This window comes from Sminthopsis crassicaudata, chromosome 2 (assembly GCF_048593235.1).
Source record: "Sminthopsis crassicaudata isolate SCR6 chromosome 2, ASM4859323v1, whole genome shotgun sequence".
NCBI classification, from domain to species: domain Eukaryota; kingdom Metazoa; phylum Chordata; class Mammalia; order Dasyuromorphia; family Dasyuridae; genus Sminthopsis; species Sminthopsis crassicaudata.
In genome coordinates, this window is record NC_133618.1 from 185,744,441 (window position 1) to 185,771,153 (window position 26,713).

A 26,713-nucleotide genomic window follows, 5' to 3' on the forward strand; every position below is an offset into this window, starting at 1 on the left:
CAATGTATCATACAGTGAGTAACAATGAGTGATATATTAATTGCGAACAGCTTTAATTTCCACCATGAATCCAGTATTCATGTCTGCCAGTACTCTAGCACCATGTAGAATAGATTCCAATGCATTTTTTCAAATTATTTATTTTTTTATGTTAAATATATTACAGTATATTCTAGGTACAATATATGTGTGTAGAACCGAATTTTTTGTTGCACAGGAAGAATTGGATTCAGAAGGTAAAATTAACAGTTTACACTCATTTCCCAGTGTTCCTTTTCTGGATGTAGCTGATTCTGTCCATCATTAATCAATTGGAATTGGATTAGCTCCTCTCTATGTTGAAGATAGCCACTTCCATCAGCATACATCCTCGTACAGTATTATTGTTGAAGTGTATAATGATCTTCTGGTTCTGCTCGTTTCACTCAGCATCAGTTGATGTAAGTCTCTCCAAGCCTCTCTGTATTTCTCCCGTTGGTCATTTCTTATAGAACAATAATATTCCATAACATTCATATACCATAGTTTACCCAACCATTCTCCAATTGATGGACATCCATTCAACTTCCAGCTTCTAGCCACTATAAAAAGGTCTGCCACAAACATTTTGGAACATACAGGTCCCTTTCCATTCTTTAGTAGTTCCTTGGGGTATAAGCCCAGCAGTAGTATGGCTGGGTCAAAGGGTATGCACATTTTGATAACTTTTTGGGCATAATTCCAGATTGTTCTCCAGAATGGTTGGATTCTTTCACAACTCCACCAACAATGCATCAGTGTCCCAGTTTTCCCACAGCCCCTCCAACATTCATCGTTATTTGTTCCTGTCATCTTAGCCAAAATGACCAGTGTGTAATGATACCTCAGAGTTGTCTTAATTTGCATTTCTCTGATTAGTAGTGATTTGGAACTCTCTTTCATATGAGTGGAAATAGTTGCAATTTCATCATCTGAGAATTGTCTGTTCATATCACTTGACCATTTATCAATTGGAGAATGGTTTGGTTTCCTATAAATCAGGGACAGTTCTCTATGTATTTTGAAAATGAGACCTTTGTCAGAACCTTTACTTTTAAAAATATTTTCCCAATTTGTTACTTCCCTTCTAATCTTGTTTGCATTAGTTTTGTTTGTGCAGAAACTTTTAAATTTGGTGTAATCAAAATGTTCTATTTTGTGATCAATAATGGTCTCTAGTTCTCCCTTGGACACAAACTCCTTCCTCCTCCACAAGTCTGAGACGTAAACCATCCCATGTTCCTCCAATTTATTTATGATTTCGTTCTTTATGCCTAAATCTTGGACCCATTTTGATCTAATCTTAGTATGTGGTGTTAAATTTGGGTCGATGCCTAGTTTCTGCCATACTAATTTCCAGTTTTCCTAGCAGTTTTTGTCAAATAATGAATTCTTATCACAAAATTTGGGATCTTTGGGTTTGCCAAAGATTAGATTGCTATTTTTATTCACTATCTTGCCCTGTGAACCTAACCTATGCCACTGATCAACTAGTCTATTTCTTAGCCAATACCAAATGGTTTTGGTGACTATTGCTGTATAATATAGCTTTAAATCAGATACACTTAGACCACCGTCCTCTGACTATTTTTTCATTAGTTCCCTTGCAATTCTCGACCTTTTATTCTTCCATATGAATTTTGTTGTTATTTTTTCTAGGTCATTAAAATAGTTTCTTGGGAGTCTGATTGGTATAGCACTAAATAAATAGATTAATTTGGGGAGTATTGTCATCCTTATTATATTCGCTCTGCCTATCCAAGAACACTGAATGTCTTTCCAATTATTTAAATCTGACTTTATTTTTGTGGCAAGTGTTTTTTAATTTTGCTCATATAATTCCTGACTCTACTTTGGTAGATATATTCCCAAATATTTTATACTATCGACTGTTATTTTGAATGGAATTTCTCTTTGTATCTCTTGCTGTTGGATTGTGTTGGTAATGTATAAAAATCCTGAGGATTTGTGTGGATTTATTTTGTATCCTGCGACTTTGCTAAAATTCTGAATTATTTCTAATAGCTTTTTAGCAGAGTCTTTGGGGTTCTCTAAGTATACCATCATGTCATCTGCAAAAAGTGATAATTTGATTTCTTCATTTCCTACTCTAATTCCTTGGATCTCTTTCTCGGCTCTTATTGCCAAGGCTAGAGTTTCTAGTACTATATTGAATAGTAATGGTAATAGTGGGCAACCTTGTTTCACTCCTGATCTTACAGGGAAAGGTTCTAGTTTATCACCATTACATATGATGTTTACTGAAGGTTTTAAATACATACTCCTTATTATTTTAAGGAATAGTCCATTTATTCCTATACTCTCAAGCGTTTTTAGTAGGAATGGATGTTGGATTTTGTCAAATGATTTTCTGCATCTATTGAGATGATCATATGGTTTTTATTAATTTGATTATTAATATGGTCAATTATACTAATAGTTTTCCTGATATTAAACCAGCCCTGCATTCCTGGTATAAATCCCACTTGGTCATGGTGTATTATCTTGCGGATGATTTTCTGAAGTCTATTTGCTAATATCTTATTTAAGATTTCAGCATCAATATTCATTAAGGAAATTGGTCTATAGTTTTCTTTCTCAGTTTTCAATCCACCTGGTTTAGGTATCAGTACCATGTCTGTGTCATAGAAGGAATTTGGTAGGACTTCTTCAATCCCTATTTTTTTCAAATGGTTTACATAGCATTGGAGTTAGTTGTTCTTTAAATGTTTGGTAGAATTCACCTGTAAATCCATCTGGTCCAGGGGACTTTTTTTTTTTATATATATATATATTTTATAATATTATCCCTTGTATTCATTTTTCCAAATTACCCCCCCTCCCTCTATTCCCTCCCCCCGACGACAGGCAATACCATACATTTTACATGTGTTACAATATAGTCTAGGTACAATACATGTGTGCGAATATCATTTTCTTGTTGCACAATAAACATTAGAATCCGAAGGTACATGCAACCTGGGCAGACAGATATTAGTGCTAACTATTTACATTCCCGTCCCAGTGTTTCTTCTCTGGGTGTATCTACCTCTGTCCATCATTGATCAACTGGAAGTGAGTTGGATCTTCTTTATGTTGAAGATTTCCACTTCCATCAGAATACATCCTCATACAGTATTGTTGTTGAAGTGTACAGTGATCTTCTGGTTCTGCTCATTTCACTCAGCATCAGTTGATTTAAGTCTCTCCAGGCCTCTCTATATTCCTCCTGCTGGTCATTTCTTATAGAGCAATAATATTCCATAACCTTCATATACCACAATTTACCCAACCATTCTCCAACTGATGGACATCCATTCATCTTCCAGTTTCTAGCTACAACAAAAAGAGCTGCCACAAACATTTTGGCACATATATGTCTCTTTCTGCTCTTTAGTATTTCTTTGGGATATAATCCCAGTAGTAGCGCTGCTGGGTAAAAGGGTATGCACAGTTTGATAACTTTTTGGGCATAATTCCAGATTGCTCTCCAGAATGGCTGGATTCTTTCACAACTCCACCAGCAATGTATTAGTGTCCCAATTTCCCCACATCCCCTCCAACATTTGTCATTATTTGTTCCTGTCATCTTAGCCAATCTGACAGGTGTGTAGTGGTATCTCAGAGTGGTCTTAATTTGCATTTCTCTGATCAGTAGTGATTTGGAACACTCTTTCATGTGAGTGGATATAGTTTCAATTTCTTCCTCTGAGAATTGTCTGTTCATATCCTTTGACCATTTATCAATTGGAGAATGGTTCGGTTTCTTATAAATTATGGTCAGTTCTCTATATATTTTGGAAATGAGACCTTTGTCAGAACCTTTGTTTTTAAAAATATTTTCCCAATTTGTTACTTCCCTTCTAATCTTGTTTGCATTAGTATTATTTGTACAGAAACTTTTTAGTTTGATGTAATCAAAATCTTCTATTTTGTGATCAATAATGATCTCTAGTTCTCCTCTGGTCATAAATTCCTTCCTCCTCCACAAGTCTGAGAGGTAGATTATCCTCTGTTCCTCTAATCTATTTATTATCTCCCTCTTTATGCCTAAATCATGGACCCATTTTGATCTTATCTTGGTATATGGTGTTAAGTGTGGATCCATATCTAATTTCTGCCATACTAATTTCCAGTTTTCCCAACAGTTTTTTCTGAATAATGAATTTTTATCCCTAATGTTGGAATCTTTGGGTTTGTCAAAGATTAGATTGCTATAGATGTACCCTTTTTTGTCCTTTGTATCTAATCTGTTCCACTGATCTACCGGTCTATTTCGTAGCCAATACCAAATGGTTTTGGTGACTGCTGCTATATAATATAGCTTTAGATCAGGTACACTTAGACCACCTTCCTCTGAGTTTTTTTTCATTAGTTCCCTTGCAATTCTTGACCTTTTATTCTTCCATATGAATTTTGTTATTATTTTTTCTAGGTCATTAAAATAGTTTCTTGGCAAGATGGCGGAGAGGAAACACACGACTCAGTGAAAGTCCTCACTCCCTCACAACCAATTAGATAAATTAAGTCTCAAAATTAGCTCAGGACTGATACATACCACAAGGACTGGAAGCACGACTTACCAGCTGAAGAGAATCTGGAGTTTCAACAGGAAAGGTCAGTTCTCAGGGGAGGAATAAGAAAGACCAGCACAGACGGTGGGGTAGGGGCACACTGCGCCCATTGCGCTGGGAAGGGCTCTGGGATCAGAGAAGCCACTGAGGTAAAGGAATCTGGCACAGGCTGTTAGCTCTTCTCTGCTAATTATTTAGCAGTTCAGAAGAGAAAGCCAAAATATTTTAAAACTCAGATTAGATTTTCCCCGGACCCTGGGGGTGACTCAGGCACAGATCTCGGCACCAGGGGGTGTGGCCTCAGCTACCTCCTGAGAATAGTTAAGAGACTGACAAGTGGGTGGATACGGCCCAAGGCAACACACACTGCCTAGTTTAGCTGGAGGGAGTGGAACTCAGCTCCAGGAAGTCCCAGAGAGGCGGAACCTTTGAACTAGGGACCGCGGTTTCTGGCAGACACTTCCAGTTTGAGCACAGGGGCTTCTTACGTCACCTGCTGCAGACACCCACTCCCCACCCGGACACATAGGCTGGGCTTCTTGCTGTCTTCACTATTCTACGCCCTCGAAGCACAGTAGTGCTAATCACCTCTGAGGCACTCCCAGGGAGAGGGTGGGGAACTCTCTCCCAGAGCTCTCTCTTAGCTCAGGCTCAGGAGCCCCTGCATCCATCCGGTCTGGGAGGAAGCTGGTAAAGAAGTAAATAATTTCCTACCCCAGAGACAGACCCCAAAAGATTTTTTTAAGTATGAGCAAAAAAGCTAGAAAAACCATAGATTCCTTCTATACAGAGAAAGAGCGGGTGTCCAACCCCGAGGAAGTTGACAGCAGAGAATCAGATAACAACCTAAAGGGGAACGATTCCTGCCCCCCATCACATAACTCTCTCCTAGAAGAAGCTCTTAAGAAATTGAGGGAGATCGAAGAAAAATGGGGAAAAGAAAGGGCAGTTATGATAGAGAATAACAATGTCCTGAAATTGGAGTTGGAAAAAATAAAGAATTCACAGGAGATGCAGGGAAACAAAATTAGTGAATTAGAAAAGGTTAAAAAAACACAGGAAAGTAGGATTTCTGAATTGGAAAAGATAAAAAAGTCTCAAGAAAATAGAATTTCTGAATTGGAAAAAGAAAATAATTCTCAAAAAAAAAATTTAGGGAAATGGAAAAAAACTCAATAGAGCAAAATAATTCATTTAAAAACGAAATTGGGCATTTACAAAAAGAACTAAAAACTGTGAAAGAAGAAAATAACTCCTTAAAAGTCAGGATGGAACAAATAGAAATGAATGATTCACAGAGAACCCAAGAATCAGTCAAACAAAACAAAAAAAATGAGAAGCTGGAGAACAACGTCAAATACTTACTGGGAAAATCTATAGACCTGGAAAATAGATCTAGGAGAGATAATCTGCGGATTATTGGACTTCCAGAAAACTATGACCAAAAAAAGAGCCTAGATTCTATTTTACAGGAAATTATCAAAGAGAACTGTCCAGAGATAATAGAAACAGAAGGGAAAGTAGATGTGGAAAGAATTCATCGAACTCCTTCTGAAATAGACCCTAAAAAAAGAACACCACGGAATATTGTGGCTAAGCTGCAGAATTACCACACAAAGGAGAAAATCCTGCAAGCAGCTAGAAAAAAACAATTTAAATACCAAGGTGCCACAATAAGGGTCACCCAAGATCTGGCTGCCTCCACATTAAAAGATAGAAGGGCCTGGAACCTGATATTCCGAAAGGCAAAAGATCAAGGACTGCAACCAAGAATGAACTACCCAGCTAAGTTTAGCATCTTTTTCCATGGAAGAAGATGGTCATTCAATGAAACAGAGGAATTCTATATGTTTCTAAGAAAAAAACCAGACTTAAACAAAAAATTTGATCTACATCCACAAGACTGAAGAGAAACAGAAAAAGGTACACAGCACCCTTGAGAACTGTAACTTTGTTGTGGGTATATAAAAAATACTCAAGGATAATTTGATTTTACTGATATAAAAGAAAAAAAGGGGGGTGTGGTAAAGGGAAGGAGGTCGGTTCAGAAAAAGGGGAAGGAGTGATAAAAAGAGGGAAACTACATCCCAGGAAGAGACATAGAAAATACACCATATCTGAGGGAACTTAGTGAGGGGGAGAATCATTGTGTGAATCTTACTCTCATCAGAAGAGGCTCAAAGAGTAAATAATTAACATATTTGTTTTTCAGAGAATTTTCTCTCACCTCATTAAAAGGGGGGAGAGGAAAAGGGGAAAGGAAAAGGAGAATAAGTGAAGGGACTTGGAGGGAGGGGGGAGGGATCCTAAAAAAAAAAAAAAAAAAAAAAAAAAGAGGGAGGGTTGCGCGTCACAAGGGGGGTCTGTAAATTAAATATCGTGGAGGGGGATCAGGGGGGTCAAGGGAAAAAAGTATAATCTGGGGATAATACGATGGCAGGAAATACAGAATTAGTAATTTTAACTGTAAATGTAAATGGGATGAACGATCCCATCAAACGGAGACGGATAGCAGATTGGATCAAAAAGCAGAACCCTACAATATGTTGTCTACAGGAAACACACTTAAAGCAGGGAGATACATACAGAGTAAAGGTAAAAGGTTGGAATAGAGCTTATTATGCTTCAGGTAAAGCCAAAAAAGCAGGGGTAGCTATCCTTATCTCAGATCAAGCATAAGCAGAAGTAGATCTCGTTAAAAAAGATAAGGAAGGAAACTATATCCTGCTGAAAGGTAGCATAAATAATGAAGCCATATCAATACTAAACATATATGCACCAAGTGGTATAGCATCTAACTTTCTAAAGGAAAAGTTAAGAGAACTGCAAGAAGAAATAGACAGTAAAACTATAATAGTGGGAGATCTCAACCTTGCACTCTCAGATTTAGACAAATCAAACCACAAAACAAACAAGAAAGAAATTAAAAAAGTAAATAGAACATTAGAAAAACTAGGTATGATAGACCTTTGGAGAAAACTGAATGGCAATAGGAAGGAATATACTTTCTTCTCAGCAGTTCATGGATCGTATACAAAAATTGACCATATATTAGGACATAAAGATCTCAAAATTAAATGTAGGAAGGCAGAAATAATAAATGCCTTCTTCTCAGATCACAATGCAATAAAAGCTACATTCAGTAAAAAGTTAGGGGTAAATAGACCAAAAAGTAATTGGAAACTGAATAATCTCATCTTAAAGAATGACTGGGTGAAAGAGCAAATTATAGAAACAATTAACAATTTCACCCAAGATAATGATAATGATGAGACATCATATCAAAATCTTTGGGATGCAGCTAAAGCAGTAAATAGATTAGTTTGGGGAGTATTGTCATCTTTATTATATTCGCTCGGCCTATCCAAGAGCACTGAATGTCTTTCCAATTATTTAAATCTGATTTTATTTTTGTGGCAAGTGTTTTGTAATTTTTCTCATATAATTCCTGACTTTTCTTTGGTAGATGGATTCCCAAATATTTTATACTCTCAACATTTGTTTGGAATGGAATTTCTCTTTGTATCTCTTGCTGTTGCATTTTGTTAGTGATATATAAAAATGCCGAGGATTTATGTGGATTTATTTTGTATCCTGCCACTTTGCTGAAATTTTGAATTATTTCTAGTAGCTTTTTAGCAGAGTCTTTGGGGTTCTCTAAGTATACCATCATGTCATCTGCAAAAAGTGATAGTTTAATTTCCTCATTTCCTACTCTAATTCCTTGAATCTCTTTCTCGGCTCTTATTGCCGAGGCTAGCGTTTCTAGTACTATATTGAATAGTAATGGTGATAGAGGGCAACCTTGTTTCACTCCTGATCTTACTGGGAAAGGTTGCAGTTTATTTCTATTGCATATTATGCTTACTGACGGTCTTAAATATATACTCCTGATTATTCTAAGGAATAATCCATTTATTCCTATACTCTCAAGAGTTTTTAGTAGGAATGGATGTTGGATTTTGTCAAATGCTTTTTCTGCATCTATTGCGATGATCATATGGTTCTTATTAATTTGATTATTAATATGGTCAATTATATTAATAGTTTTCCTAATATTAAACCAGCCCTGCATTCCTGGAATAAATCCTACTTGATCATAGTGTATTATCTTGGAGATGATTTTCTGAAGTCTTTTTGCTAATATCTTATTTAAGATTTTAGCATCAATATTCATTAATGAGATTGGTCTATAATTTTCTTTCTCAGTTTTCGATCTACCAGGTTTAGGTATCAGTACCATGTCTGTGTCATAAAAGGAGTTTGGTAGGACTCCTTCATCCCCTATTTTTTCAAATAATTTATATAACATTGGGGCTAATTGTTCTTTAAATGTTTGGTAGAATTCACATGTGAATCCATCTGGCCCTGGGGATTTTTTCCTGGGGAGTTGATTAATAGCTTGTTCTATTTTTTTTTCTGAAATGGGACTATTTAAGCAATTTATCTCCTCCTCTGTTAATCTAGGGAGCCTATATTTTTGGAGAAAGTCATCCATTTCACTTAAGTTATCAAATTTATTGGCATAAAGTTGGGCAAAGTAACTCCTTATTATTTCTCGAATTTCCTCTTCATTGGTGGAAAGATCCCCCTTTTCATTTGTAAGACTATCAATTTGATTTTCCTCTTTCTTTTTTTTGATCAAATTTACCAAAGGTTTATCTATTTTATTGGCTTTTTCATAAAACCAACTCTTGGTTTTATTTATTAATTCAATAGTTTTTTTACTTTCAATTTTATTGATTTCTCCTTTTAATTTTTGTATTTCGAGTTTAATTTTTGGTTGGGGGTTTATAATTTGGTCTTTTTCTAGCCTTTTAAGTTGTAAGCCCAATTCGTTAACCTTCTCTTTCTCAATTTTCTTCAAATAAGCCTCTAAAGATATAAAATTTCCCCTTATTACTGCTTTAGCTGCATCCCAAAGATTTTGATATGATGTCTCATCATTATCATTATCTTGGGTGAAATTGTTAATTGTTTCTATAATTTGCTCTTTCACCCAGTCATTCTTTAAGATGAGATTATTCAGTTTCCAATTACTTTTTGGTCTATTTACCCCTAACTTTTTACTGAATGTAGCTTTTATTGCATTGTGATCTGAGAAGAAGGCATTTATTATTTCTGCCTTCCTACATTTAATTTTGAGATCTTTATGTCCTAATATATGGTCAATTTTTGTATACGATCCATGAACTGCTGAGAAGAAAGTATATTCCTTCCTATTGCCATTCAGTTTTCTCCAAAGGTCTATCATACCTAGTTTTTCTAATGTTCTATTTACTCTTTTAATTTCTTTCTTCTTTGTTTTGTGGTTTGATTTGTCTAAATCTGAGAGTGCAAGGTTGAGATTTCCCACTATTATAGTTTTACTGTCTATTTCTTCTTGCAGTTCTCTTAACTTTTCCTTTAGAAAGTTAGATGCTATACCACTTGGTGCATATATGTTTAGTATTGATATGGCTTCATTATTTATGCTACCTTTCAGCAGGATATAGTTTCCTTCCTTATCTTTTTTAACGAGATCTTCTTCTGCTTTTGCTTGATCTGAGATAAGGATAGCTACCCCTGCTTTTTTGGCTTTACCTGAAGCATAATAGGCTCTGTTCCAACCTTTTACCTTTACTCTGTATGTATCTCCCTGCTTTAAGTGTGTTTCCTGTAGGCAACATATTGTAGGGTTCTGCTTTTTGATCCAATCTGCTATCCGTCTCCGTTTGATGGGATCGTTCATCCCATTTACAGTTACAGTTAAAATTACTAATTCTGTATTTCCTGTCATCGTATTATCCCCAGATTATACTTTTTTCCCTTGACCCCCCTGATCCCCCTCCCCGATATTTAATTTACAGACCCCCCTTGTGACGCGCAACCCTCCCTCTTTTTTTTTTTTTTTTTTTAGGATCCCTCCCCCCTCCCTCCAAGTCCCTTCACTTATTCTCCTTTTCCTTTCCCCTTTTCCTCTCCCCCCTTTTAATGAGGTGAGAGAAAATTCTCTGAAAAACAAATATGTTAATTATTTACTCTTTGAGCCTCTTCTGATGAGAGTAAGATTCACACAATGATTCTCCCCCTCACTAAGTTCCCTCAGATATGGTGTATTTTCTATGTCTCTTCCTGGGATGTAGTTTCTCTCTTTTTATCACTCCTTCCCCTTTTTCTGAACCGACCTCCTTCCCTTTACTACACCCCCCTTTTTTTCTTTTATATCAGTAAAATCAAATTATCCTTGAGTATTTTTTATATACCCACAACAGAGTTACAGTACTCAAGGGTTCTGTGTACCTTTTTCTGTTTCTCTTCAGTCTTGTGGATGTAGATCAAATTTTTTGTTTAAGTCTGGTTTTTTTCTTAGAAACATATAGAATTCCTCTGTTTCATTGAATGACCATCTTCTTCCATGGAAAAAGATGCTAAACTTAGCTGGGTAGTTCATTCTTGGTTGCAGTCCTTGATCTTTTGCCTTTCGGAATATCAGGTTCCAGGCCCTTCTATCTTTTAATGTGGAGGCAGCCAGATCTTGGGTGACCCTTATTGTGGCACCTTGGTATTTAAATTGTTTTTTTCTAGCTGCTTGCAGGATTTTCTCCTTTATGTGGTAGTTCTGCAGCTTAGCCACAATATTCCGTGGTGTTCTTTTTTTAGGGTCTATTTCAGAAGGAGTTCGATGAATTCTTTCCACATCTACTTTCCCTTCTGTTTCTATTATCTCTGGACAGTTCTCTTTGATAATTTCCTGTAAAATAGAATCTAGGCTCTTTTTTTGGTCATAGTTTTCTGGAAGTCCAATAATCCACAGATTATCTCTCCTAGATCTATTTTCCAGATCTATAGATTTTCCCAGTAAGTATTTGACGTTGTTCTCCAGCTTCTCATTTTTTTTGTTTTGTTTGACTTATTCTTGGGTTCTCTGTGAATCATTCATTTCTATTTGTTCCATCCTGACTTTTAAGGAGTTATTTTCTTCTTTCACAGTTTTTAGTTCTTTTTGTAAATGCCCAATTTCGTTTTTAAATGAATTATTTTGCTGTATTGAATTTTTTTCCATTTCCCTAATTTTTTTTGAGAATTATTTTCTTTTTCCAATTCAGAAATTCTATTTTCTTGAGACTTTTTTATCTTTTCCAATTCAGAAATCCTACTTTCCTGTGTTTTTTTAACCTTTTCTAATTAACTAATTTTGTTTCCCTGCATCTCCTGTGAATTCTTTATTTTTTCCAACTCCAATTTCAGGACGTTGTTATTCTCTATCATAACTTCCCTTTCCAGTTTTATATCTCTACAGGCCTACCTGCATAAAATAGAGAAAGAGAGGGCCAACGAATTGGGTTTACAACTAAAATTGCTAGAAAAGGAACAAATTAAAAACCCCCAGACAAACACAAAACTTGAAATTCAAAAAATAAAAGGTGAGATTAATAAAATTGAAAGTAAAAAAACTATTGAATTAATTAATAAAACTAAGAGTTGGTTTTATGAAAAAACCAACAAAATAGACAAACCCTTAGTAAACCTGATTAAAAAAAGGAAAGAGAAAAAGCAAATTGATAGTCTTGAAAATGAAAAGGGTGAACTCACCACTAATGAAGAGGAAATTAGAACAATAGTTAGGAGCTACTTTGCTCAACTTTATGCCGATAAATTCGATAACTTAAATGAAATGGAAGAATACCTTCAAAAATATAGCTTGCCCAGATTAACAGAGGAAGAAGTAAGTAGTTTAAATAGTCCCATCTCAGAAAAAGAAATAGACCAAGCTATTAACCAACTTCCTAAGAAAAAGTCCCCAGGACCAGATGGATTTACAGGTGAATTCTACCAAACATTTAAAGAACAACTAACTCCAATGCTATGTAAACTATTTGAAAAAATAGGGATTGAAGGAGTCCTACCAAATTCCTTCTATGACACAGACATGGTACTGATACCTAAACCAGGTAGATCGAAAACTGAGAAAGAAAACTATAGACCAATTTCCTTAATGAATATTGATGCTAAAATCTTAAATAAGATATTAGCAAATAGACTTCAGAAAATCATCCCCAGGATAATACACTATGAACAAGTGGGATTTATACCAGGAATGCAGGGATGGTTTAATATTAGGAAAACTATTAGTATAATTGACCATATTAATAATCAAATTAATAAAAACCATATGATCATCTCAATAGATGCAGAAAAGGCATTTGATAAAATCCAACATCCATTCCTACTAAAAACGCTTGAGAGTATAGGAATAAATGGACTATTCCTTAAAATAATAAGGAGCATATATTTAAAACCTTCAGTAAACATCATATGTAATGGTGATAAACTAGAACCTTTCCCTGTAAGATCAGGAGTGAAACAAGGTTGCCCACTATCACCATTACTATTCAATATAGTACTAGAAACTCTAGCCTTGGCAATAAGAGCCGAGAAAGAGATCCAAGGAATTAGAGTAGGAAATGAAGAAATCAAATTGTCACTTTTCGCAGATGACATGATGGTATACTTAGAGAACCCCAAAGACTCTGCTAAAAAGCTATTAGAAATAATTCAGAATTTTAGCAAATTCGCAGGATACAAAATAAATCCACATAAATCCTCAGGATTTTTATACATTACCAACACAATCCAACAGCAAGAGATACAAAGAGAAATTCCATTCAAAATAACAGTCGATAGTATCAAATATTTGGGAATATATCTACCAAAGGAGAGTCAGGAATTATATGAGCAAAATTACAAAACACTTGCCACAAAAATAAAGTCAGATTTAAATAATTGGAAAGACATTCAATGTTCTTGGATAGGCCGAGCGAATATAATAAAGATGACAATACTCCCCAAACTAATCTATTTATTTAGTGCTATACCAATCAGACTCCCAAGAAACTATTTTAATGACCTAGAAAAAATAACAACAAAATTCATATGGAAGAATAAAAGGTCGAGAATTGCAAGGGAACTAATGAAAAAAAAGTCAGAGGAAGGTGGTCTAAGTGTACCTGATTTAAAGCTATATTATAAAGCAACAGTCACCAAAACCATTTGGTATTGGCTAAGAAATAGACTAGTTGATCAGTGGCATAGGTTAGGTTCACAGGACAAGATAGTGAATAAAAATAGCAATCTAATCTTTGACAAACCCAAAGATCCCAAATTTTGGGATAAGAATTCATTATTTAACAAAAACTGCTGGGAAAACTGGAAATTAGTATGGCAGAAACTAGGCATGGACCCACATTTAACACCACATACTAAGATTAGATCAAAATGGGTCCAAGATTTAGGCATAAAGAACGAAATCATAAATAAATTGGAGGAACATGGGATGGTTTACCTCTCAGACTTGTGGAGGAGGAAGGAGTTTGTGTCCAAGGGAGAACTAGAGACCATTATTGATCACAAAATAGAACATTTTGATTACACCAAATTAAAAAGTTTCTGCACAAACAAAACTAATGCAAACAAGATTAGAAGGGAAGTAACAAATTGGGAAAAAATTTTTACAGTTAAAGGTTCTGATAAAGGCCTCATCTCCAAAATATACAGAGAATTGACTTTAATTTATAAGAAATCAAGCCATTCTCCAATTGATAAATGGTCAAAGGATATGAACAGACAATTTTCAGATGATGAAATTAAAACTATTTCCACTCATATGAAAGAGTGTTCCAAATCACTATTGATCAGAGAAATGCAAATTAAGACAACTCTGAGGTATCATTACACACCTGTCAGATTGGCTAAAATGACAGGAACAAATAACGATGAATGTTGGAGGGGCTGTGGGAAAACTGGGACACTGATGCATTGTTGGTGGAGTTGTGAAAAAATCCAACCATTCTGGAGAGCAATCTGGAATTATGCCCAAAAAGTTATCAAAATGTGCATACCCTTTGACCCAGCCATACTACTACTGGGCTTATACCCCAAGGAACTACTAGAGAAGGGAAAGGGTCCTGTATGTGCCAAAATGTTTGTGGCAGCCCTTTTCATAGTGGCTAGAAGCTGGAAGATGAATGGATGTCCATCAATTGGAGAATGGTTGGGTAAACTATGGTATATGAATGTTATGGAATATTACTGTTCTATAAGAAATGACCAACAGTAGAAATACAGAGAGGCTTGGAGAGACTTACATCAACTGATGCTGAGTGAAACGAGCAGAACCAGAAGATCATTATACACTTCAACAATGATACTGTACGAGGATGTATGCTGATGGAAGTGGATTTCTTCAACATAGAGAAGAGCTAATCCAATTCCAATTGATTAATGATGGACAGAACCAGCTACATCCAGAAAAGGACTGGGAAATGAATGTAAACTGTTATTTTTACCTTCTGAATCCAATTCTTCCTGTGCAACAAAAAATTCGGTTCTACACACATATATTGTATCTAAATTATACTGTAATATATTTAACATATATAAGACTGCTTGCCATCAGGGGGAGGGGGTTGGGGGAGGAAGGGAAAAAATCTGAATAGAAGTAAGTGCAAGGGATAATGTTGTAAAAAATTACCCATGCATATGTACTGTCAAAAAATGTTATAATTATAAAATAAAATAAAAATTTAAAAAAAAAAAATTAAAAAAAAAAAATAACTTCCCTTTCCTTTCCCCATTTTTCTTCGATCTCCCTCAATTTTTTAAGAGCTTCTTCTAGGAGAGAGTTATGTGATGGGGGGCAGGAATCATTCCCCTTTAGGTTGTTGTCTGCTGATTCTCTGCTGTCAACTTCCTCGGGGTTGGATACCCGCTCTTTCTCTGTATAGAAGGAATCTATGGTTTTTCTAGCTTTTTTGCTCATACTTAAAAAAATCTTTTGGGGTCTGTCCCTGGGGTAGGAAATTATTTACTTCTTTACCAGCTTCCTCCCAGACCGGATGGATGCAGCGGCTCCTGCGCCTGAGCTAAGAGAGAGCTCTGGGAAAGAGTTCCCGACCCCCTCCCTGGAAGTTCCTCAGAGGTGATTAGCACTACTGTGCTTTGAGGGCGTAGAATAGTGAAGACAGCAGGAAGCCCAGCCTATGTGTCCGGGTGGGGAGTGGATGTCTGCAGCAGGTGACATGCGCTCAAACTGGAAGTGTCTGCCAGAAACTGCGGTCCCTAGTTCAAAGGGTCCGCTTCTCTGGGACTTCCTGGAGCTGAGTTCCACTCCCTACAGCTAAGCTAGGCAGTGTGTGTTGCCTTGGGCCGTATCCACCCACTTGTCAGTCTCTTAACTATTCTCAGGAGGTAGCTGAGGCCACACCCCCTGGCGCCCCGAGATCTGCTGAGTCACCCCCGGATTGGGGAAAATCTAATTTGAGTTTTAAAATATTTTGGCTTTCTCTTCTGAACTGCTAAATAATTAGCAGAGAAGAGCTAACAGCCTGTGCCAGATTCCTTTACCTCAGTGGCTTCTCTGATCCCAGAGCCCTTCCCAGCGCAATGGGCGCAGTGTGCCCCTACCCCACCGTCTGTGCTGGTCTTTCTTATTCCTCCCCTGAGAACTGACCTTTCCTGTTGAAACTCCAGATTCTCTTCAGCTGGTAAGTCGTGCTTCCAGTCCTTGTGGTATCTATCAGTCCTGAGCTAATTTTGAGACTTAATTTATCTAATTGGTTGTGAGGGAGTGAGGACGTTCACTGAGTCGTGTGTTTCTTCTCCGCCATCTTGGCTCCGCCCCCCGGGACTTTTTCTTAGGAAGTTGTTTAATAGCTTGGTCTATTTCTTTTTCTGAGATGGGACTATTTAGACTACTTACTTCTTCCTCTGTTAATCTGGGCAAGCTATATTTTTGAAGGTATTCTTCCATTTCATTTAAGTTATCGAATTTATCTGCATAAAGTTGAGCAAAGTAGCTCCTAACTATTGTTCTAATTTCCTCTTCATTAGTGGTGAGTTCACCCTTTTCATTTTCAAGACTATCAATTTGCTTTTTCTCTTTCCTTTTTTTTAATCAGGTTTACTAAGGGTTTGTCTATTTTGTTGATTTTTTCATAAAACCAACTCTTAGTTTTATTAATTAATTCAATAGTTGTTTTTTTTTACTTTCAATTTTATTAATCTCACCTTTTATTTTTTGAATTTCAAGTTTTGTGTTTGTCTGGGGGTTTTTAATTTGTTCCTTTTCTAGTAATTTTAGTTGTAAGCCCAATTCGTTGGCCCTCTCTTTCTCTATTTTATGCAAGTAGGCCTGTAGAGATATAAAACTTTCCCTTATTACAGCTTTGGCTGTATCCCACACATTTTGGTATGATGTCTCATTATTGTCATTTTCTTGGGTGAAATTATTAATTATGTCTATGATTTGCTGTTTTACCCATTCATTCTTTAGTATAAGATTATTTAGTTTCCAATTATTTTTTGGTCTATTTTCCCCTGGCTTTTTATTGAACGTAATTTTGATTGCATTGTGGTCTGAAAAGGATGCATTTACTATTTCTGCCTTACTGCATTTGATTTTGAGGTTTTTATGCCCTAGTATATGATCAATTTTTGTATAGGTTCCATGAACTGCTGAGAAGAAAGTATATTCCTTTCTGTCTCCATTTAGCTTTCGCCAAAGATCTATCATATCAAACTTTTCTGTATTCTATTTACCTCTTTGACTTCTTTCTTATTTATTTTGTGGTTTGATTTATCTAATTCTGAGAGTGCAAGGTAGAGATCTCCCACTATTATAGTTTTGCTATCTATTTCCTCTTGCAGCTCTCTTAATTTCTCTTTTAAGAATTTAGATGCTGCACCACTTGGTGTATATATGTTTAATATTGATACTGCTTCATTATTGATGCTGCCCTTTAGCAGGATATAATGCCTTTCCTTATCTCTTTTAATTAGATCAATTTTTGTTTTTGCTTGATCTGAGATGTGGATGGCTACTCCTGCTTTTTTTGTTTTTGCCTGAGGCATAATAGATTCTGCTCCACCCTTTTACTTTTAGTTTGAATGTCTAGCCCTGTTTCAGGTGTGTTTCCTGTAAACAAAATATAGTAGGATTCTGACTTTTAATCCAGTCTGCTAACTGCTTCCTCTTTATGAAGCAGTTTGCCCCATTCACATTTATGATTAGAAGGACTAATTCTATATTTCTTGCCATCCTATTAACCCCTGCTTATGCTTTTCCCCTTTCCTTCCCTTTTCCCCCCCTACCCAGTATTAAACTGGTGAACACCACTTGCTTTTCACAGCCCTCCCTTTTTAGGATCCCTCCCCCACCTTAAAGATCCTCCCCTTATTTTACCCCTTTTCCTTGAAATTTCTGTATTCCCTTCCCCTTAGCTTACTCCTTCCCTTTCACTTTTCAATGAAGTGGAAGAAGTTTCACCATAAATCGAATATGTCTATTGATACACGCTATGTTCATCTCCCTCCTTTCTTTCTCTCAGATATAATAGGTTACCTTTGCCTCTTCATGAGATGTAGTACCACCACTTTACACTTTTTTATGATATAATTTCCTTTCCACTTCTAGTTTCTAAGACAAATTGTACATATGTTCTTTACATATTTTTTTTGACTCGAAGTATAGTTCTCAAGATTTCTTTTTACCTTTTTAGAAATCTCTTGAGTTCTGTATTTGAAGATCAAACCTTTTATGTAGGTCTGGTTTTTTCATCAAAAATAGATGGAATTCATTTATTTCGTTAAATGTCCATCTTCTTCCCTGGAAAACGATGCTAATTCTTGCTGGGTAAGTTATTCTTGGCTGCATAACAAGTTCCTTAGCCTTTCGGAATATCATGTTCCAGGCCCTGCGCTCTTTTAATGTGGACGCTGCTAGATCCTGGGTTATCCTTATTGTGGATCCTCCATATCTGAATTGCTTTTTTCTAGTAGCTTCCAATATCTTTTCCTTTGTCTGATGGTTCTTGAACTTGGCCACTATATTTCTTGGTGTTTTGATTTTAGGGTCCCTTTCAGTAGGTGATCGATGAATTTTTTCAATGTCTATTTTACCCTCTGTTTCCAGAATGTCTGGGCAGTTCTCTTTGATAATTTCCTTGAAAATGATGTCCAAGCTCTTTTTTTCCTCCCATTTTTCAGGGAGTCCGATTATTCTCAAATTGTCTCTCCTGGATCTGTTTTCCAGGTCTGTTATCTTTCTGGTAAGGTACTTGACATTCTTTTCAATTGTTTCATTTCTCTGGTTTTGCTTGACTCCCTCTTGGTTTCTCCTTGAGTCATTCATTTCTACTTGTTCCAGTCTAATTTTCAATGATGTATTTTCTTCACTCACTTTTTTATATCTCTTTGTAATTGTCCAATTGAGTTTTTATCTTCTATGGATTTTTTTCCCATTTTATCCATTTTATTTTTTGAGAGCTGTTTTTTTTTTCCAGCTCACTAATCCTGTTTTCCTTGGAGTTGTTTACCTTTTCCAGCTCACTAATCTTGTTTCTCAATGATTTGATTTCTTTATCCACTCTGTCTTTGAATGCATGGGATGACTTCTCCAGGCTCTCTTGCCGAGCTTCCCTTTCCTTTTCCCATTTCTCTTCCAGCTCTATTGTGGGAGCCTTTTTGATTTCCTCTATGAGGTTCTTTTGTATTGAGGAGCAGCTTATATCCCTCCCAGGGGATACATCCGGGAACAGTCTGTTCCTAGTCTCCTCAGCATTTGAAGTCTGCTCCCTCTCCACACAGAAGCTGTCAATGGTTAGAGCCCTTTTGAATTTTTTGTTCATTTTGTCAGAGTAGGAATCAAAGAAAACAAACTGACAAGAGAAACAATTGGTCTGTTTTGGGGGGTATTAATGGGCTTCCTCTACAGACTGGAGGTAGGGCAGCAGAGAGCCACTAACAGAACAGCAATGACTGTACTGAGTCTGCGCTCTGAGGCTCTGAGAAAGCACTGAGTCAGTCCAGGTGGGGGTTGGGGGTGGCCGGGCTCCGAGAGATGCTGGCTTTCTGGAGTTTTAATCTTCACCTCTGGTGTTTACACCCTCTCTGCTGCTCCTGGCTTGCTGCAAAGACAGAGCATCCACACTGGGGCAAAAGCCCTTTCCAGAAAAGGCAGAGATCACACCCCTCCCCCTCAGGTCTGAGCTGTGTGAGCTGCCTGTCTCTCTCTGGCTGCCTGCCCTCAGTCTCTGCCCAGTCTGATTGACCCTCCCCCTAGCAAACACAGACCTTTTCTGGCCACTTTCAAGGATGTCTTCTCTTGGTGATTATTTGTGGATTTCTTTCTGGGTCAAATATTAAGTCTGAGGCTTGTCATGAAGTAAGTTCTGAAAGAAAACAAGGAGCTCAAGCAGCTGTCTGCCTCCACGTTACCATCTTGTCCAATTCATTTTTTATACTGTAAGCCTACATTTATGAGAAATTCATTGACTTCAAGTTATTGTCCCTTCTCTGGGTCTTTCACAAAGCTGAACAATAATTTCTCATGTGTTCTTTTTTATAAATATACATTATATAAAGTAGTTACTGTGCTATTTTAGAAATGTCAGTTGTTTTATCTAACTGAAATGATAACTGTAAGCCTGTTAATACTCTACTGAATTGGTTTTCTTTAATTTCAAAAATTCTTTTGAATACTATCATTTCATAAAAGTATTTTGTTAATTTCATCCCCACACTTTTCCTTGTGAATTTTTCTTATATTTTAATAACAGCAAATAACCAGAGATATATAATCAGACAGGACTGTTTATTTTTTAAAATTAAATAAAAAGTCAAAGATGCAAATAATGTTTTTATTGGAAAGACTTTCATGAAGTGATACTGAATGAAGACAGCAGAAAAAGGAGAATATTGTACACAATAACAACACTATTATATGAATACCAACTATGATATTTTTTTTTCTTTTCAGCAATATAACAATCCAAGACAACTCAAAAGACTTGAGATCATAAAATTCATCTTCTTCCAGAGAGAAAACTTTTGAGACTGAATGTAAATCAAAAAATAATCTTTTCATCTTTTTGTGTCTTTGCTTTTTCTTTCTCATGGTTTTTATCCCCTTGTATAACATGACAAATATGGAAATATATTTAAAAGGGTTAAACATATTTAACCTAGATCAGATTGCTTGCTGTCCTCGGGAGGGGAGAGGTTAGGAATGCAAGGAGAAAAAACAAAAAACAAAAACAAAAACAAAAACAAAAAAACTTTGAAACACAAATTCTTAAACAAATGAATGTTGAAAACTAGTTTTTTACATATTCAGAAAAATAAAATATAGTTAGGGGAAAAACAGCTTTGTAATAGACTAAAAGATAGTCTAAATAATACTTTGATGTTTTTCCATCGAACCAAGAGGAATCCACTGTAGTAAAATTAATTCTCCAACTAATTCTTCTAGCTTCCTAAAATCAATGATGAATCCTAATAAAAAATTATGATGGGAAAAAATCCTTAGATCCTAAAACTACCAAAAGCATCAAGCAATCCTGGAAAGTTATTATCCCCTCCAAATGTTTAAATATTAATAATATAATCTACTTTCCCCTTAATAAACTTTCATCTTCAGCAATGTTGTATGCTTCAAAGTTTACTGGTATGCTTCAGTTTACTGGATTGTAAAGTCTAATAAGGAAGGAATCATTAGGGGTTTATTTTTGTACATGTGCCAAGCTTCCTATCTATCTCTGAGACGTGGCTTTGAGCACTTTCCATCATGTCCCTATCTTCAGCTGCATGTATGTATATGTATATGTATATGTATATGTATATATATATATATATATATATATAAATTTCAGATGACTCCATAGCAGAAACTAGACATTGATCCACACCTAACATCCTATACCAACATAAGTTTGAAACAAGTTCATGATTTAAACATAAAGAGTGACACTACAAGCAAATTAAAAGAACAAAGGATAGTCCACTTCTCAGATTTATGGAGAAGGAAGGAATTTGTTATCGAAAAAGAGCTAGATTATATTATGGAATGCAAATTGGATAACTTTTATCGCATCAAGTTAAAATGCTTTTTTATAAAACAAAAACAATACAGACAATATAAGAAAGGAAGCAGAAAATTGGGAGAAATTTTAAATCCAATGTTTATGATAAAGGCTTCATTTTTAAAATATATTTAGAATTGACTCAAATTTGTAAGAATATAAGCCATTCTCCAAATGATAAATGGTAAAAGGATACAAATAAGCAATTTTCAGATGAAGCAGTTGAAATCATTTTTAGTCATGAAAAAAATGCTCTGATTAACTATTGATCAGTGATTTAGTTAACACAAATTAAGTTAACTCTGATCTACCATTATACATCTGTTAGAATAACTAAGATGACAGGGAAAGATAATGATAAATATTGGAGTGGATGTGGGAAACATGTAACTCTAATACATTGTTGGTTGAGCTGTGAACTAATCTAACTATTCTGGAGAGCAATTTGTCCATGTCCTTTGGTCCAGCAATGTTTCTACTAGGCCTCTATCCCAAAGAGATCACAAAAAAAGGGGAAAGGACCCACATGTCCAAAAATATTTGTAGCAGCCCTATTTTATAATAACAATGCCATCAATTGGAGAATGTCTGGAAAAGTTATCATATATAAATATTATGGAATATTATTGTTCTATAAGAAACAATCCGCAGGATGATTTCAGAAAAGCCCTGAAAGACTTACATGAGGTGATGAAAATTGAAATAAATAGAACAAAGAAAACATTGTACAAAGCAACAACAAGATTATGTGATGATTGATTCTAGTGGATGTGGCTCTTTTCACACTGAGGTTATTCAGACTAGTTGCACTGGACTTGTGATGGAGAGAGCCATCTGAACTAAAAGAGTATATTGTGGGGACTGAGCATGGATCACAATATAGTACTTTTACTTTTTTGCTATTGTTTGCTTGCTTTTCTTTCTCATTTCATTTTTATTTTTTGATCTGTTTTCTTGTGCAGCAAGAAAATTGTGGAAATATGTATAGAAGAACTGCACATGTTTAACATATATTGTATTACTTGCCACCTAAGGTAAGTAGGTAAGTAAATAGAGGGAATGGAGGGAGAAAAAAATTGGAACACATGGTTTTTCAAGGGCAAATGTTGAAAATTATGCATATTTTTGAAAATAAAAATATTTAAAACTAAAAAATAGAAAAAATGTAATATTCTGTTTCTCTAAAATATAATCTTTTGTTGGGGATAGGATTTTTGGGGACCTTCTGGAAACAGCCTTCATTTCAGTTCAGTTCCAATAATCCCAAAATGCAGCCAAGAGTTAAAGTCCAGATCCTTTATTGTGTCCTTGAAAATCCTGAATTTTTTCCTGAGGCCCTATTAACTTTTGTAGAGACCTATCTCTCTATTTGTTTTCTGAGACCTCTTATCTGAGTGTCTCCAGCCAGCATGAAGATTGACGTGGGAATGAATCTGACTCTGCTTCCAAGAGTGTGGGATTGTGGGTTTCTGCCTTGTGAATCTCCCGGAAGTCAATCCTAGTTCTGAATCTCCGGGCAGTCCATGAGCAGGCTTTTCCTTTAGACCTGTGAATCTCCTGGACTTGCAAATCCACTGAATCATGGCTCTGAATCTCCTCAAGCTTCCCTGAAATTTTCCCCTTGATTGAATCCTGACTCTGAATCTTCCTCCCACAGCTTGTACTTTTATATGGTCTCTAAAGGTGTGAAGTTTAATGTGTGAACCAATGAGTGAACTCCTTTAAAGGTGTAAACTCCTTTAAAGGTGTGAACTAAGTACATAAGTACATATGTATCTTGTAAGAATCCTAACAGATAAGTCCATCTATATTATAGTCTACTAACCTTTTGATACATGACTGTCTCATTATTCATGAAGATCAATATCCTATGGCTGTGATAGGATAAAATTGACAACTGAGGAGAACTTATGTGTATTTAGCTCTTTTTCAAATGGTTTTTGACTTCTCTTTAAGCTTTGAGGTTTTTGAAGAATTCTGGCTTTTATTTTTAAAAACCAGGGAAGAAGAAGTTAGATTCACTAGAGTTTCCTGAAGGTAGAGACTCTGGGAAGACATGAGAGGAACTTGCATTTTCCATCATGTCACTATCCTCAGCTACATATGCTATGGCTTTAGAGAACTTTCACTTAGAAGCAGTTAAGTTATCTTGCTCCCAATGAGTGAACTTCTTTTGTCTATATACCTTAATGTGTGTGTGTGTGTGTGTGTGTGTGTGTGTGTGTGTATGTTCTCATAAACAGATCTTCTCTGATTTCTGTTTTGCTGCTGGTTCAGATATATGGGTCTTTTTTGAAAATAATTTAGTATATTAATTGTAAAACTGCTGCTTGATGAGAAAGGGGGTCATTATAGATATCAAACACACATTCTTCATTCCAATAATAAAACTGTGTTTAGAAGTTATAGTTAACATTATTATATCTTAGATGAACAATATTTAATGGAGAAAACAGATATACTTTATGATAAATCAACTCTCTAAGGAAAGGAAAGTGGCCATATTTCTGTTCACTTTAACTTCCTGGTTCATTCTTGATAGGAATTAAAGTCATGCTGTAGAAATGTGGAAGGGAGAAGAGGCTAGAGATCTTTGTGCTGCTATCATTGAAGCCATACCTTATATTACATGATGGTAAGTAGGTGAGAATCTTGCAATATATGGGATCATGCTGTAAGTATAAACTCTAAGTTATAATACACACAGATGTATTATCTGCCCCCATTAAGACACACATATGCACACAAACCTATATATATATCTATATCTATCTATCTATCTATCTATCTATCTATCTATCTATCTATCTATCTATATATATATACATACACATATACATAAAGTATTCTTTGGGAAATTCCATACATATATTACATGCATGTTATATTATTATTATTGTTTGATTATTTCTATTGTGTCCAAATCTTTATGAGTCCTTTCAGATTTTTTCTTTGAAAAGCCACTCATTTTACAGATGAGAAAATTGATACAAATAGGGCTAAGTGAGTAGCATAATATCACAAAGCTATTAAGTATCTGAGACTAGATTTTATTCAGGTCTAACTGATAGACCTGACAGTCTAAACAGGTTATACATGGCTAGAGAGAGATGCATGTGCATACATACATATATGCATATATATGCCTGTAAATATATATACATATATACACATGTTTCTGACTACATAAATTCATGTTGCATATATATATATATATATATATATATATATATATATATATAAAATCTTTATGTACACATGTGCTTACATTTTATGTATTATCACCTAATATAGGAACAGCCTTACACAAAATTAAAAATTTAAATAAAACATGATTAATGTCCTCATGGACTATATAACATATATGTGCATAAACTTCATAACTGAACAGTATCTAAGAAATTATTTGATTTCCCCCCTCATTTTAATGATAAGATGATGAAATTAACTGAGGTTCACATGTGTAGCATGGAACAGATCCTTGACTAAAATTTAGGTCTTCTAACTTGAAATCCATTGATATTCCCATTACATTATATTATATTACTTTGTTACTTTAGATATTAATGCCACAAATATTTTTATTCCAAATTATTGGTAAATAGAAATAAATGGAGAAAGGTCAAATAGTAAAAATGAATGAATAAATAATTGAATGAAATGTAAGGAATAACATTCAATTATTTTGTGAATAAAGATTACATTTTGTATATTAACTTCAACTTTTTCTTGTTTAACAGAAGCACATTTGCTTAATTGTTAGCATAGTGAGAAAGTCAGGTTCATAAAACTATTCACTTGTCAAGTTAGAATAGATTTAATTTATTATTCATAGAAATATTTCGTTTCCATGGTTATATATTGCAAAATGGCATAACATGTATTTTGTATTTGCCTTTGAAAAGGTTTATGAGGAAGCCCAAACAATTTGTCTCTACATTCTTAACCCATTACTTGAACAAAATAAGAAGAAAAATAGCCTTTGTGAGGAATATTTTCTGAAATATAATTAATATTCTATTTCCTTAATAAGGAAGGTAGTATCACTGATAAAGCCTGGAGTACAATAATTTTGTTGCTGACTAAGATGCATAAGATAATCTTTAGAATTCACCCTTGGTAAACAAGAATTGTTTAGTGAAGGTCTCAAAATATTTTTTCATGAAGTAGGAGTATCATGAAGTAGGACAAGTTTGACAAGTAGGAGCATGATGATAATCAAAGGAAATTTTTCTGCACAATCCAAAGAGCAATCTGAATTCATGGTTCCTGAGCCTGAGGCTTAGCACAGTGTCTGGAACATTTAATAGATGGTTATTGATTAGCTTACTGACTAAAATGAAGGCATTGGGCGAGTCTATTTCTTAAGCCCTTTCAAACTCTCACATTCAGAGTCTCTGATCCTTCTCAGATGCATAGGATCTAGAGATGAAATAGGTTTATAATTAAAGGTCGTAAATGCTGTTTTAATGAGGTTGAAGCAGAGAGGAACAACTACCATTTCCCTGCAGGTAACAAAACCCTGCCTGATTAGATAAGAAGTCAATAGTATATGATCACAAAGGAGGGAGACTAGCTCAACCTAAATATTTACACTAAATAAAAATATTAGTTCTTTCTAGGAAAACATCTCTCACAAAATACAACTGTATAATGCAAAACTCACCACAATTAAACAGGTGCTCCTATCAGGAGCAAAATTAAAAGGAATGAAAAGTCTATCTGTGTAAGAGTGTCAATTATCCAGTATAAAGAGATACAGAATTATTTTCATGCAGTGGTGATATAAATAAGTCCCCTAACTTTATTAATGTTTCCTTCTCAAGGCAAACAAAAATTAAATTTGTAGAAAAATGAGTTTCCCTCAGAATTTAAAAGAAGAAAAATGGTTAGACATTGAAAGGAAGCAATTTTAGATCTGTTGAAAAATTTACCTAACAACTGGAATTCTCCAAATATTGAATAGTTTGTTTGGGCAAGGGGTGGGTTCTACCAAGCTACCCCAAAACATACCATCTAAGTTTTAAAGCAAGGATTAAATATGATTTTATAACTATTTTTCTTATGTGTTCCAAATGTTTAAGGGTGGTTTGGCCACTATTCACATCACATAAGATGGAGTCATCCACATGGAATGCACTAGGTACCTGTTTCTGAGAAATAACAGATTTGTTATATGCATAGACATCCTGTGTTACTCTGCTACATCACTGAGAACAGCTT